Below are 16,149 nucleotides of genomic sequence, written 5' to 3' on the forward strand. Positions count from 1 at the left end.
TGCCGATAAATAGCCGCTCTTTCCTGTTTTTATGAACCTCCGTTTCGTTTAGCGAACAAGTGCAAAAGACTACGGCTCTTAAAAAATATATTTTCTTATGCAAATTTTTATGCTCGCCCCAAGATCTGAAGTCTGTGGCAAAGAGTTTCTGGCTTTTGTGTGTGAGTGTGTGTGTGTGCGTGTGTGATTTGATTTGATTTGCTTTGGTTTGGCTTGGTTTGGTTTCTGTGCAGTTGTTGGTTGCTGCCAACAGCTTTAACAATTGTCGCGCATTAGTCGCGCCAACCTCAAGGTCCAACTTTTTTGCACATTTGTGCTGGCTGTTGATTGGTGGGGAGGAGGTCTAGAAACTTCAGCACCTGACGGCATCGCTGTCGCGCTGCTGCCAAAGTCATGTCATGTGAAATAATTGCAATTTACGCTTCGCAGCCAACGGGCAGCGCAGCAGCAGCAGCAGCAGCGGCTGCGGCTGCGGCAGCTACAAAAACAACCAACACAATTGTCGGCCGTTCCATGGGGCGAATACAGAACGTAGAATTTTGTTTGCCGCCCGATGATCTCACATGCACTCGCTGCATGATGAAAAGCAGCCATCAGTGGCTGTGCACAGAGTCGGACACTAAGCCAGGCCGCGGGCACATGTTAGCACGCCTCATCGTCAAATTATCTCTCTCTCGAACAAACACACACACATAGAGACACATACACACACTCACACAGAAACCATTACAGCCTTTGTGCTCTGCTCTGGGCCCGGATTGCATAACGCTGCTTGTAATGAAGCGTCAATCTGCGTCGCAGCCAGGTCCACAAAGAGACCGGAATCGGCTGAGTGGAAGCGTTCGTTGTGTGAATATTTCATGGTCACCCATACAAGCAAACAGCTATCTGTGTGTGCCAGTGTGTGTGCGAGTGTGTGTGTGTGTTTGGTGAAAATATTCGCATTGTAAGCGAACTGAAAACAGCAACCAAGCCAAAAGCAAACAAACATTCCAACAACAACTTTTACATTGCAGCAGTCAAAAGGCCTTTCCGAACGATCTGAAAAGGGTTCCACTTCAATTCAGGGTATTTCGCCAGCTACATAAAACTTAGTTAGAGGAAAAAATCAGAGAATTCGTAAGCAAATCAAGCGTAAACCTTGTCAAAATTGACCGAAAATCATTTTAAGACTGAGGGCTACAGGTACAAAAAAGTCGCTGGCTCTAACCAACTCCCTGCCTGAAAGATCGGTTCGTGAAGCTGATCGTATACATTTGGGAACCTAGGTTAAAGTTTAAATCTGGATTTATTATATGTTTTCAGAATTTGTATAAGACATTAAAGCTCTTATTGTAAGAATGAAGAACCAAAGTTCCAAGGAAAAAAGTCGCTGGTTCAGTTTGCAGTTCAAACCAATTCCCAGCCATAAAGTTCGGTTCGTGAAGCTGATCTTACACATCTAGGAAATCGGGTTATGGTTCTCGTTTTGTCATTTGTTGGTTCAGTTCGTAGTTTAAACCAATTCCCTGCCATAAAGTTCGGTTCGTGAAGCCGAAAGTAGTCCTCTATATAGGAATTCAGGTTTTGATTCAAATCTGGATCTATTTATTTTCGAAATTTTTATAGAATATTTAAATTCTTAATTTAAAGCAATATCCAAGAAAAAAAAATAGTCGATGGTTTAATTAGCGCTTAGAACTAACTCCCTATCTTAAAGTTCGGCTCGTAAAGCTACTACACCTAGTTAGGAACCCAGCTTTTGGTTTAAATCTTGATTTTCAATATATATATATATTTTCAATAATTTATTAAAAATTTAAATTTTTTTCTCTTGCCATTGCCCGTTCTACTGAAAATATTGCTTGTCGTACATATTTTCATAGAGAAGTTGTGGGCTACCTTAGATCTCTCGCCCAAAAGTCATCTATGTTAACACATATGGTTAGTTGAATACAATGATTAGGGTCAAGTTATAAATGCTTTGGGATTGGGTGGCCAGCTTTTTGAACAGTTCGTTGTCTAATTTGAAATTTAAATATCGAACCTAACAAAACAAATAAATATAGAATTCATAATAATTAATATTGGGTTGACAGCACAAAGAGCATCTCATGTTCAACCCCTGCGAACTGAAAAGTTTGGCTTTTGGTAATGTTTACGTACAAAGTTTAACTAAGGGCATTTTAATGCCCACAAGAAGCACACACACAAACACACTCACACACACTCACACACTCAAACACAAAGGGAAATATGCGCGCTGCATAAATACAATTGGCTTTTAGTCAGCGTTCGTTTGTGGTTTTTCCACATTTTCCTCGCTTGTCGGGCGAGGCAACTGTGCATGTGTGTGTGTGTGTGCATATTTGTTCTTTATATGCGGCATTAACTGAAACTTTCTGTTGCATTTCAGCGCAACTTTCATTGTAACGTTTTCAGTTTCAGTTTCCGTTTTCCACAGAAATAAAAGCCAACGGCAAAAGCATAGGGTTCAGCAGCTATATTCGGATATTTAATTTGATATTTAATAGCAACAAGTTTTAAGTCCAGCAATTTATGGCCCAACTGAAACGTTACAGTCGAAAGTAATAAACATAACTAAATCTTTTTAATGCTTTGCAAAATTGTTTGTCAAATTCAAAGAAAGAAACAAAAAAAATGTACAAATTTTGAAAATATAGAATACCTTAAAAATGTTTAGTTAATTTTTTTGTAAACAGGAAAGTTTTTTAAAAAAATTATCTCTAAATATTTAAAAAATTGCATAGTTTGTTTCGAACATATTAATTGTTTATCGCAAGCCTTAAGAGTCTTAAAGTTGAATAATTTAAATATTTGTATATATTTCTTGCATACAAATACCAAAAATATATGCATAGAAAATATATTAATTATTTAATTATATTAATGTATTAAATTAATAATACATAATTTATAATATTTATTAATTTATTAAAAAGAAGGATATACAATTTTTCTTAACTATCATCAAAATTATGATACATTACAGAAAAAATGAGATATTTTTGTTATATTTATGTTTTTCTCCTTTCTTTTAAACAAAGATTTTCTTTATAAGACAAAAATCAAATCGGGCTTATCCAGTTTAAATTAAAATAAAAAAAATCGCTATGTAATCTATCCTTGAATGGAACACGCTACCTCTGAATGTCCTTTCCAGCTCTTTAGTTTATCTTCATTATTCATTTATAAATAAATGTAATGTAGTGCAATTTACAAAATTGTTGGAGCATTTGTTCGCTGTTAATTTTGCTTTGCATGTGTATAGGAAAATCTCCTGGCGAATATTTAAAGGGAAGTAATTAAACCTAATGCAGTTGTCTGTGGCAGCGGCAATTTGCATGCAAGTGACTTAGCTTGAAATTACATTTATTGACAACATTTAAATAGACAAAATAATTATTTACCTTGAATGGTTGCAACATTCTCAGCTGTGTGCATTTTCGTGTGTGGTGCATACAAATTAGGTTGAACTGAAGTACAGCAATAGCTAAAAGCTATGTCCGACAGTTGCCGGCAGATATCGGGCGAGATCTGAGGATACGGTTCAAGTTACAAGCAATCCGCAACAAGCATGTGTAGATACATTTTGCGGAGCTGCTGTGCAAATATGTGTATGTAGCTGCCAAATTGTTGCCACTTGGCTGTTGTACAATGTAGATGAAAGCCGAATGAATATTTGCTAGCTGCTGCTGTTGAAAAATTTATTTTATGCAATGTGTTTTACACATATGTGCATTTGTTAAATATACATATATATTATTTTTGCATGCTTGGCTCAACCACAAAACCTTTTGACGGTTGCCGTTGCTGCAAATTGAATTGCGTATAAGCCCTTGTGTGTGTATTTGCTGCAGTTGTTGTAATATTTATTAAATATATATATTTCGTAGAACACAATTCGAGCAACTTTGGCCATACGGTGCGTATGAGTAATTCGAGAACCAAAGCAACGTGTTCATTTCTTTTGCCATTTTCGCTTTGACTCTCGACTTCGCTGGAACTGCAACTGAGTCATTTGGAACGGCCTGGCACCGAAACTGACATAGAATATGCAGCTTCCAATTACCAGCTAACGATTTGCAGCATTAGTCACCTGTTTACAACTTTTCAGCAGTTCCTGCCAAGACAGGGCGTATACTTAACGTAACAACAGTCGCAGCATCTATGTGTGCGTGTGTGTAGGTGTGTTTCGTGAGAACCTAATGGTTAGCTCTGGGGCCAGCTCGTCAAGCGCGACTGGCAGATACATTTTAAAAAGCAATAATTACAGCACACCGAGCGAGCGATTGGCCGTGGGCGCGAGGGGTAGACAATTCGCGCGCTCTTTTAAATTTATTTAATTTTTTTTTTTAATAAGTTAACAAACGTTGCCAGCTACACACGTTTACAGCGACCTTGAACTTGATATTAGATGCGATTGCATATAGATATATATGTATCGGCTGGGAACCGGTTTGGCCGTCTTTGGACCAGGGCAAGGCACTGGGCTAAATGCAATGCGAGCAGCGTCTAGTTGCTGTACACTCGGCTACACTTCCCACACGCTCTCTCCGTCTCTCTCTCTCTCTCTCTTTACACACAGCCCATCAAAATTGAATTTTAAAGACACTTTTATGGGCTCTGGCCCAAACTAGCGTCGCTTTTCAAACTTCTGCTGAGTCATAGCCCAAATATTTGCTGGTTATGTGCGTTTAGCCAAAAGCAAACAGTTTGCCCAGAAGCTGCTTTTGTTGACGTTTCCTTAACATGAGCCCTATACCCAGCCTGTCTATGTATGTGTGTGTCTGTGTGTGTGTATGGGCAAATACATATGTAAATCAATGTGGGTCGCCTGCAATAACAAACCCTGCCAAAGGGCACACAAATACGACTGGATGAACTTGACTTCATCCGATGTGTTTGTTGCTGCTGCTCCTGCTTCTGTAGATGATAACCAAAGTCAAGTGCTGGAAACGGTTAGCATGTCACAAATTGTGTCTTAACCCGCTTCGTCTCGGGCGCAACCCATAAAAAAAGGCTTTGCAGTGGGCGGAGAAAAAAACAAACAGTTGGATCTATCATTGCCATGTCAACATAAAAGTTCAAGCATAATAATTGTACATGATATTCAATGATAAATCCATATATTACAATATTACAAATATTCTAAATTTTAGAATTTCTTATAAATATATATTTAATGAAGATTCTCTAAAAAAAATAGCAAGAAAATTGTGAGAAAATTTGTAATGTCATGACAATTTTCAAAAGTGTAGATGAGCATATTTTTGAGTGCACAGATACTTAAATGCCTCAATAGATATTATTTTTGTAAGAAAAAAATATGCAAAAGTCTTACTTAAATCGTCTATGGGAACTTTAAAAGACTGACTAAGTGTTATGGGTAAGTTATATAGGAAATATTAGACTTTTTATATGCCCTACCTGCCGTCCACATTGAAACAAAAAGTTGTTTTGGGTAAGCTTTAAATTTTTCTATATATTCGATATCGCACGACAAGTAATGTAAGAATTAAATTAAAAACTGCATTTTCAATAGATTTTGTAACTTGTATAGTTACAAGAACTCACATAAACAGCTCAGTCTGCAGTCTTGGACATGCAGCTCGTAATATTCGCTTTTGCAGTGCGTGCAGCTATAATTATATTTAAACAGATAAATTGTATGTGGGGATATATAGGCTGGGGCGACAGTTGGTGGCATAGCCTACAATAAATTTTCATTTAATTGAGGCTTATTGCATTTATTTTGGCTGACTGGCTGGCCGACTGTCTGGGTGGGTGGTTGGTTGCTTGGTCAGTTCTCCAGATGGCAAACCGCCTGTTCTGACCGTCTGGTCGGTCATTGGCGCAACAGATGCGACTTTCAGAGAACAATGCGAAAATTAATCATTGGCGACTTAACGCTCTGATGTTCTTGATGCGCTTGATGAGGACGCCGCTGACAATGACAAGGGACAAAATAATGCTTATATATAGCCCATATACATATCTGAGATACTTGTGCATATTGTTTATTAACTGACGCAATGTATGCTTGATATATCAATGAGCACAGAAATTATTGCCAATAATGATAATACTCCATATATAAAGGCGTGTACGAGAGCGGAAAATGTAAAAAGAAATAAAATCCAGCAAATTGTCACCTTTGAAATCCGTTCAGAGTGTGACATTGATGGAAAATGCAGTTCACACGCCTTGTCACGTTTCGCAATTCCTCCTTTTGTCACTTAGAAAATGTATTTTCCTCTTTAACGCGTGTTTTTTTCTGTCGCATTTATTTGATTTCCGTATCTGTTTCTTTGTGACAGACTGCATAGGTTGAGTGAACCTAAAAGGTGAAAAGGAAGGGCAATTTTCATAGCAGAACAAACAAACAAGGGCAGAATAAACTACTTACAGGTATATCAATCTCTGGCTTTTACATTCCGACTCCGTTTGCTTAAGAGATTTAGCTCAGATTCAACTGGCCAAAAAAAATTCAAATGTGTTCGATTGTTAACCCACACACTTACACATGCATATAAAAAGCCAATAGTAGAAGGAAAACTGTCCTAACTTTTAATATCTTGAGATTATGAGTTATTTTTAAACAAGCATTCCGCCACTTCAGCAAATAGATTCTATTTATGTATTTTTTAAAAATATTTAAAAACGTGAAAATATTTTATTTTGATATCCTTGTGGAGGCTAATATAGATTTGTCGTGAAATTTGTAACGCATAGTATGAGATATTCCGAATATCATATAGCTGCCATAGGATCGATCGGCAAGGGTCAGAATCTTGTATGGCCAACTTGTTTGTTATTAATATTATAGACGTCCCACAATTATATTTTAGGCAACATCTAAATTTCAAATGTGTGTTCGTCAATACCTGAGTTGGACACAATTTTCCCATGTGCTAGCCACGCCAGCTTTGCTCTCGTGAATACGAAAGTTAACTATATCTTTTTTAGAATGCTTAAGGAATTGGAATTAAGGAAATAAGACTTGGGCCTCTAGCTTTGAGGGTTTTTTGCGATAAGACGAAGAAAATTTGTTCCTTTTTTTGTCGTTATCCTCAAAAATTATTAATTGATCTTAAGTAGTAGTAGTAGTAATTAAATATGTTCTCAACTTTTTTAAATGTGGAGGGCTCTTAACTTAACCGATCGTTTTTTCTACATTTTGTATGCAGAGCTGTCTAAGAAATTGTTCATATAGAATATTACTTAATATGAATTATAAATATATATAAAAATTAATATAAAATATAACTTAACATTAGATATATAACATAATATATAAAGTCACACAAGATTTGTATACAGCTGCATATATCAAGAATTGGTTCGAGTGTAAAATCATTTGGGCATGCCCATTGGGTCTGTCGCCTCTGCCCCTCGTTCTGATCAAGAACCTGTGTCGAAAATGTTGCCTTTAGTCTATAAAATTGCGTTTAAAGAAGGCTGCTCCAATACGAAAAGTGACTGATAAGATTAAGTAGCTAATTAAGCATCCACCACACTAATCAGACGTATTAGTTATTAATAGAGCTGTTCGAGCCAGCAACATCTTGAAGAACTTAACGTTCCAGTCAAAGTTCACATAGAAAGCTTTAACCGAGGCAACTTCCGTGTAGAAAGAAGACACAGGTTCTAGATAGGCATATTAAATAGGAACAAAACAAAACTGTGACACACATTTTTTGACCAGCCTACAAAATGTCGAATTATATGTATATGTGTACATATAAATATATATATATGTATTCCAAAAAGTGTTCTAAACAGTCGAAAAAAATGAGAGGAACGAGCGAGTGGAACGAAAATAAACAGATTCCATGACAATGACCTCCTAAGCAGATAAATAAATGAGCAAACATTTTGAGCAAGCCGCACAAATAGACAAAAACCTATATAGAACTACTTTTACTGATATAAATACGAGTGTTTAAATAATATATATGTGCAGCTATATGCATATAATGATACATATATATATATATATATATATATATACTGATACATTTATACATATGATAATCAAATAGAAGCAAGTTCACTGCACGGAAATAACAAAAACAAGCGAAAACGTAGCGTAGCGAATAGAAAAGCAGAAGAGAAAACAAAAACAAAAACATAATAATAATAATATTAAAAAAAAAAAATAAACAAGCATACACACACATAAACAAACAATTTGAAAACGTCATCGTTTTTTGTGGGGGCAGCAGCTGATTAATTAAAGTTTGACTCGAGTGCAAGCGGCACAGCAAGAGCGCGTGATTGACTGAGTACGAGTGAGAGCGCAAATCAAATAGATTTCTGATATGTGCTGCAGTTATAATAATAAAGAAAAAACAAAAAAACATAAAGGTGGCCACTTGTTGCACTAGCGTACAAATGAATTTGTCTCGCCGGGTTTCTGGTTTTGTATCTTCAATTTGAGAAACCTGCTGCCCACGAGCTTGCCGAAAAAGTTGCGAGCTTGAAATACATTTTATGGACATCATCGTTAAAGTAATCAACAGTAAGAGCAAGAATCATCAGCAGACGGCGGCGACGCTAAAAAAAAAACAGAGTGAGTGTTGTGCTCAACTTGCTGATACCCTGTAAGCAACCACATGTGTTCCTAAATTGAAGTAATCAACAGTAGAATCATCAACAGTCGGAAAAAAACACGAGTGAGTGCATTAGTCGATATTGATTAACTAGCTGATACCCTGTATGCAACCACATATGTGCCTAAATTGAAGTAATCAACAGCAAGAGCAAGAATCATCAGCAGAAAAAAAACACGAGTGCATTAGTCGATAGTGATCAACTAGCTGATACCCTATAAGCAACAACATGTGTGCATTAATCAAAGCACGACATGTTAATGTAAAATCTTCAGCGTATCCTTATACTATTCAAGATCCTAAGCTCCAAATTTGTTGTTTCTATCTGCGAGAATCACGCAAAAAACCAATCTGAAAATCAATTTTAATCGATTTTGTTTTAAACATGGTATCGATGAACATTCTTGATCTGCGCATGCAATAGACGAATATAGAGCTAGGTTCTTGATTTAAGGTTTTTAGTTCTGATAGAGCCCAATATTTTCTAGGAAAAACAGACAAACGGACATGCTCGGCTGTTAACGCTAAGTAAAAATACTCTTTTATGAAGTCGGAAAAGCGTTCCTCTGTCACTCACATGCCCATTTTCAATGCATACAGGGTATACAGAAACAAACCAAAAAGATTATATACAACTTACGAAGTCTCACAGACATTTGCATAGAAACAATATGCCCATTTTCGCTGCATACAGGGTATACAGAAGAGAAGAAAAAAAAACAGCCCGCAATCGCAAGAGCCGAAAGCGAATAAAAGTTAAAAGACTTTAGCCAAATTCAAGGTCAACTTCGTTTCAATAAATTGCAAATGAAATGGTGGCTGGCCAGGCCAGGCTGATGGGGCCTGAGGGGGGGCCTAAATGGGGGACCTGAAGAGGGGGGCTGAAGGGTATGCGACAGCCAGCAACTGCATGACGCAAATGATGCCAAAGTCAGCGGCTTACCTGTAACTGAAGCTGAAGTTCTCTGCATCTGTATCTGTATCTGAAGCCGAAACTGAATCTGAAGCTGGGCAGCGAGCTGCTCAATTTGAGCTCCACGATTTTCAAGCGAATTTTTGGCGTGTTAATAAAGATTGTCGAAAATTTAAAGAATGGCTTTGATAAAATTAAAAAACAACAATATTAAGACAGCAGCACAAAAAAAGAACAACTGGTATAATAAATGCCCCTCCTCGACGACTCGGGCTGTATATAAAAAATAAAAATATCATTAAAAATGCAATTTTATATTATTTACCTAAACGAGTAAAAGTTAATGTTTTTGTTGATTTGCCAAACGATCTTTAAGAATTAAACGTGCTGCTTTATAAAATAGTTCTCAACAAACTGGAATTAATGTTTTAAATTCTATATTTATTCTATTATTCGAAGAGAATATATTTAAATACAATTTTTTTAGCCATTAATACTTGATTATTTTAGGCATCAAAATTCTAGAAAAAAAAATGCATTTTATAGTTGGTTTTATATAAAATTTTAAAACAAAGGGTAAATGTTAAAGAATTTAAACTGAAATCTGAATTGTTTTGTGAAAAATGTTGAAAATGAACTACTTATTATACTCTTAACCCATTGAAAATGGCTAAAAAGGGTATAATGTTTTTGTGCAAACGTATGTAACACGCAGAAGGAAGCTTCTCCAACCCCATAAAATATATATATTCTTGATCAGCATCAATAGCCGTCGATCTGGCCATAGCTTCTATAATAGTTTATGCAGATCACGACCTGCACTTGGTTTCAGGGTATCCCCAGTCGGACACTCCCGACTACAGCGATCTTGTTTTTAATATAAGTTGCTTCATCGGGTAATGAGAAATTACAATTTCTTTGTAAAGATAATTAACGTTGGATTATTGATGGATTATTAATAAAAGCGATATATTGTGATTAATTATGGAGTGCATTAGCCAAACCTACTCGCATTCCAATTAAGTAAGCTGCACATTTGCGATATAATTTGCTTTGTAATTTACATTTATAATTTGTTTATGCCGTATTAGCTTAGTCACCTCTGCCAGCCTCTTTAATCGTGCCTCTCACGACGCCAACAATATTGGCAAAAACACAAAATACCCTTATATTGTATACTAAGCATTTATCGAACTTTGCTCTTAATTTGTTTATTTTACCTGTTAACCAATTTATTTCTGATAAATTGTTTATATGTCGTTGGCTTATACACAAGTCTGTGGTACGATCTGGTCTGGTTTCTGCTTCTCCTGTTGTGTATGTACGTTTTTTTAAATGAGCTTCGTGTTTTACAAGTTCAATCAACTTTGCAACGACGCCAAAAGCAACCACAATTGATTAATTTATAAATTATTTATTGAAAACTTTCTGTATATTCGCGAAAGACAAAAACAATAAAACGAAATTTATGGAAAGGTTTGCTTTAAACAAGAATTATGGCCTAAAAAACGTAAAATGTTAATTAATTAAAGGATTATTTAAACAATAATATATACACACTAATGCAGTTGAAGTGCGCAAACTTGCGAATGCGTCTGCTCAAATTGCGATGCATATGTGCATATGTGTGTGTGTCTTTATATAGCGTGTATATGTACATATGTGTGTGTGAGAGTGTGTGTTTATGCATTTGTATATTGACTGTAGCTATAGAAAACCTAAACATTTGCACTTCGTCTACTTGTTAGAAACTAAGCATGAACAAGGCTGGCTAGAGGAGCTGAGGGAGGGAGGGAGGGGTGGAGGACCGGCAGCGGCTGGCAGCTGCATGGTTTATCGCAGCAGCCAAGCTCCTCCAATATGCACTCGAATGCCCTTCATGCCCGTCTCCCAGCCCGCCGCAGCTCGCCTCTTCTCGCTTGAACTGTGTCAATGGCCTTGAAATTGTTTTTGCGCCATGCGCTGCTTAGTTGATGTTCTTGTTTTTATTTTTTATACAGTTGCTGTTTTTTATAGTTGTTGTTGTCGTTGCTCCAACAACGAGATTAGTGGAAATAGTGCGCACTCAGCGCGCGCTTTATAAGTCGCCCATAAGGAAATGCAATTCCATCTGACCCAATAAATTATAAGCGCCGCTGTACCACAGTGCGTATGATTAAGTTATCATACGCACCGTGCAACCATTTCCCCATTTTCGTGTGCATGTTGAGTGGCCACTCGAGTTTCTGGGCACCACCAGCAGCAGGAAGCGCCACAACCAGCATTTTGTGGTTTTTTTCATCAATGTCATCGTGAATCTGTAGCGGGCATAGAAAAAAAAAACAAACGAAAAAAAAAATCACTGCGCGACAAGGTCAAAGTCGACGACAACCGCACGAATAAAGCGGCTGCTCGAATGTTGAGCGCGTTTTTTTTTCTACCCCTTTTTTTTATTATTTTTTAATTTTTTTTTCTGCTGCTGTTGTCAGTTTACAGCCAATGCACAGATGTTGCTAATGATAATGATTGTCAGCACTAGATGAGTATACAAACTAATAAGTAATTTGTCCGTTCTCGAATATTAAATATAAAATTAGTGTTTTTTTTTTTTTTTTGGTGTAGCAAAAGCTCAATTGAAAATGTTGTAAAAACAGACAGACAAGCAGAGATTTAAAAAGCGTGATAAAAATAATGCTGCAATAAATAAAATGTATAGAAATGTTAGACTGTCAACAATTTAATTATATTAATAAATAGAAAAATATAAACAATTTGATATAGATTCTTACATTTAGATTATATATTTTTAAAGGCAGCTTTTATTGGACACCAGAAGAATTATAATCTTTGGCGTCACGAAACATGTACATTTTCCCAACGATCTTAATCAGATTTATGTACAAATTTCAATTTTAAATGACAATTTGAATGTAATCAATGTAAGCGTATTGTACAGCGATAAGAAAACAAGCAATCCAGCACAATATGTCCGATCGGTATTGATACTTCAAGCAAAAAAGGAATAAATAAATAAATAAAAAATAAAAGGCACTAGTTATCAAAAGAAATACATTCAAAAATATCATATCTACATATTGATTCTCTTGATATATAATACAGTAGAAGGAATATATGAATATATAAGTATGGGTAGTTCGATGTTAATATTTTTGGACAACATTTTACAAGAATTCATCTTAAAAACAATCATTTTTGTAGAATATTTAAATTTTCCTGCAATAGTTCATAAGAGAACTATACAGCAATGCAAGCCATAAAACTGTTCTGTGATGATAATTCAAATAAGAGCACAAATTTACAATACAATATAACAAAATTCAATTAGCTTCCCAACAAAACGCGTGACTCTGATAAAGCAAATTAAACAAATAGATTCTTAACAATTCTCGCGGACTTAACAATATTCAGAATGTGCACTCATTAAGGTATTAACTGCTTTGATAATAAGTCTTTAAGTCCGCCAGCCAGCTGCGAGCGTTGAAAGCGTTAAGGTCAATGTAAGTCCCCCATAAAAGAGAAAAGAACAAAAACTTTGAAAGTGCTGCAGCCAAAGCAGAGAACAGCTCTCAGGGCTCAGAGCTCAGGGCACTCAAGTCTGAGACAGACCTGCTGTTAAACCTTTGAACTCAACACAGTGCGGCACGAGTACTTACTAAAAAACAAGTGCAACAACACGGGTCACAAAATTAAGAGATTAATCCGCGACAAGCAAATGCGAATAACCAACAATAAACAACTCCAGATGCGGACAAGAGAATGTTGATTAAAAAAAATCAAATTTATATTATTACAGTCTTTTTTTGTTGTTGTTTTTTGGGCTCGCAAGCAATAAGGCCTTTTAATTTATGGAAGGCAAAACTTGAACTTCAGCCTGTCAACACCTCGAAGTGCTGCTGCTGCTGCTGTTGCTGCTGCTGCTGCCTTCAAGATTTGTGCGATAGCCGAGACGTTAACATCGACAACGTTGCCTGCTGCTAATTACCAGCATCAATTACGTTACTCATACGCAACGTTGACGCTGTCGCTGCTGCTGCCGCTGCTGCTGGTTGGCCTTACGTCAGATTGAGAAAAACTAATGTGCAGTGCGACATTGCCAGAAAATGCAGTTTCACTTGATGCTGCCAACTAAAGATTCATTAAGAAACAAAGTTGCACAGCTAAAAGCAGCGCCCGATTTCCAGTTCACCATGGAAACAAAACGGAACGATGCAGTCTGTCTGTTGGCAATTGCCACCCGGCTGTATGCGGCGGCTTGCTTGTGCATTATGTCATTTAACAGCGCTCGCATTAACCAAAACTTAGTAATAAAACTAGTCAACATAAGTTTTATCCTTCAGCTGCAGCTTATTAGTTATAGGCAGGACAGATTCGGTTCGCAGTTCACATAAACTTTCCGCCCTTGGGATTCCAGACTTATGCACTAATGAGCCTAGGTTTCGGCTTATACTTTCAAAAATGTAATAAAGTATATCCCTTTCTTTTAAACACTGTTCACATATTACTCAAAATCAGCATCTATTAAATAAAGGTTCGATAAAACCCAAGGCTTTGCGTCTGAGTGTGCCTCAAATATGTTTCTTATTTTGAAACATTCTTTTTACACAAAAACTAAAGGCTTATTTCATTGTCAGAATCATAGAGTCCCCTTCGAATATGTTTTAATTTGGAATTAATTAATTTATCTAGAAAAAGTAAATATTTAACTAATTGATCGATTTTATTCATCTATTTAATATTATATATTTGCCTTATTCTCGCACATTCCTCTGCCCGCTTAAAGTCTTTTCTAAACTATATAGACAACATTTTAATTGCCCCATGAAAATAACTTATAAAAGCAAACCCGTTGCGCAACATTTGTGGCAAGGCGGCAATCAGATTTGGTGACGATGTCGACTTTGTCGACGTTGTCGATGATGACGCCGCCAGCCTTGACCCGGTTCTAACAGCCACTGAATGGCGCTGACTTAACTTGGCTTTCGTGGTGCACGGCCCGATGGCCGACTTCTAACCTCCGCTTTAAGACGCCTTGACTTGTGAACCGTCGCCCGTCGGTGGCAACTATCTCAAGTCGCAGACAGATTTCAATTAGCGTTTCCGCACGTTCGCCTATTTAGTGTTTTGTCATTGTGGATTTAACTTTCATTTGTTGCCCCCCTCTCCGTTCTCGCTCACTCTCGCTGCCCGCCAGTTGAGCTCCTAATTAAAAGCGCATCTCTCGTCAAGTATTGTATTCGTAATCGTGGCTCTCTCTCTCTCTCTCTCTCTCTCTATTGGCCAGCCTGTATGTGTCTGTGTGTTTTAACACTTTAAGCTCCAGCAGCGACGCCGACCAAGCAGTTGCCAGTTAGCGGCTATAGCAGATCCTGGCCCAAAAGTTTTCAATTAGGAAATTTTCTCATTTGCATTTCAAATGAATTTGACGCTACTTGAGCTTCACTTGTACGTTGCCTAAGTGCTTCCCATTAACATTTTGGCTTGAAAATCATCCAGTCTACTAAATATGAAAAATCACTTTTCAAATGGTTCATTCGTTTGTCCAGCAATTAATTCGAAGCGATTTGTATCCTTTACTTGGGCTTAAAGAATTAAAACAAAATTTGAACACAAATTCTTTTTGTAAACTTTTGTATAAAAATAATTGTTTGATAATGTGTATCATCATTTCAAATAAAATATAAATAATAAAAATTATATTTAAAAAATGTTTTTAAATTAAAAACTACTTTGTCGTTAAAATATTTCTTTAAAGCTTGCTAACATTTTTATTATTGACATGCGAAGTGTAAGCAATGCTGCGCTACGAGTTTTCCAGGGAAAGCTGCTTTCCCAATCGTTTAACAAAAATCAAAACCCATGCAAAACAACGCCAAATTCCAGCACGAAACGCCTTCTTCAACAACAACTCACTTTTCAAAACAATGTTTAAAGTATCGAGAAAAAAAAGACAGAAATCAGAACTTCTTAAATTTCAACCAAACCGCAAATATATACATGTACATATATATATATATTTCATACAATTTTGCGCACTCTTTTTCATCAAATTAGTTTAGGTCCCAACAGTCGTTGCGTCAGGAAAAAATCTTGAAAATCACCTAAGGGGCTCAAGACGTCTTAGCTTTGTAACGTGATGTGCGTGAGAAAAGAATAAATGGCGTTTGGGGCATTGCCTAGTCCCAAGTAGGAGATGCCAACAGCAAAATATTGGCAAAGTTGGCGCTCCCAAAAAAAACAAAAAATAGAAAAAATATAATGCTCTTCGTGAGGTTAACCAACTGCGAGATACCCTGTACTCGGAATTGAAGCGCAGTTCTATTGCTTAAAAAGGATTTCTTTTAAAAAAATACTTTTTATCGCCCTTCTACGTTCCTCTATTCTATTCTATAAACTCCCTTTACTCAATTACTTCATATGACTGCATCTATGAAGCCGTAAGCTCCTTAGAAAGGTGTAAAACATTTCGTGCCCGAATTATACTGCCCTCTTATGCAGGGTATCCAGTCAGTCGTTCAGCTGTAATAAATATTACAAGTGCTGTCCTATAAATCAGTGATAAACAACCAAACCAGCTTCATATATGCCTTCATCAGTCTGAATAGCAACAATAGTTGAGTATTG

At 36.6% G+C, this 16,149-nt stretch overlaps 1 long non-coding RNA gene across 1 annotated transcript in view; it reads left to right on the top strand.

The window, feature by feature from the left end:
• LOC135430447 (uncharacterized) overlaps positions 1 to 16,149 on the top strand; it is a 61,924-nt gene that overhangs the window by 38,970 nt on the left and 6,805 nt on the right. The gene's annotated exons all lie outside the window — the stretch shown is intronic.

This window comes from Drosophila montana, unplaced genomic scaffold (assembly GCF_035044405.1).
Source record: "Drosophila montana isolate Dmon_TW-CO22-7 unplaced genomic scaffold, ASM3504440v1 contig_3013_1, whole genome shotgun sequence".
In the NCBI taxonomy this organism is placed as follows: Eukaryota; Metazoa; Arthropoda; class Insecta; order Diptera; family Drosophilidae; genus Drosophila; species Drosophila montana.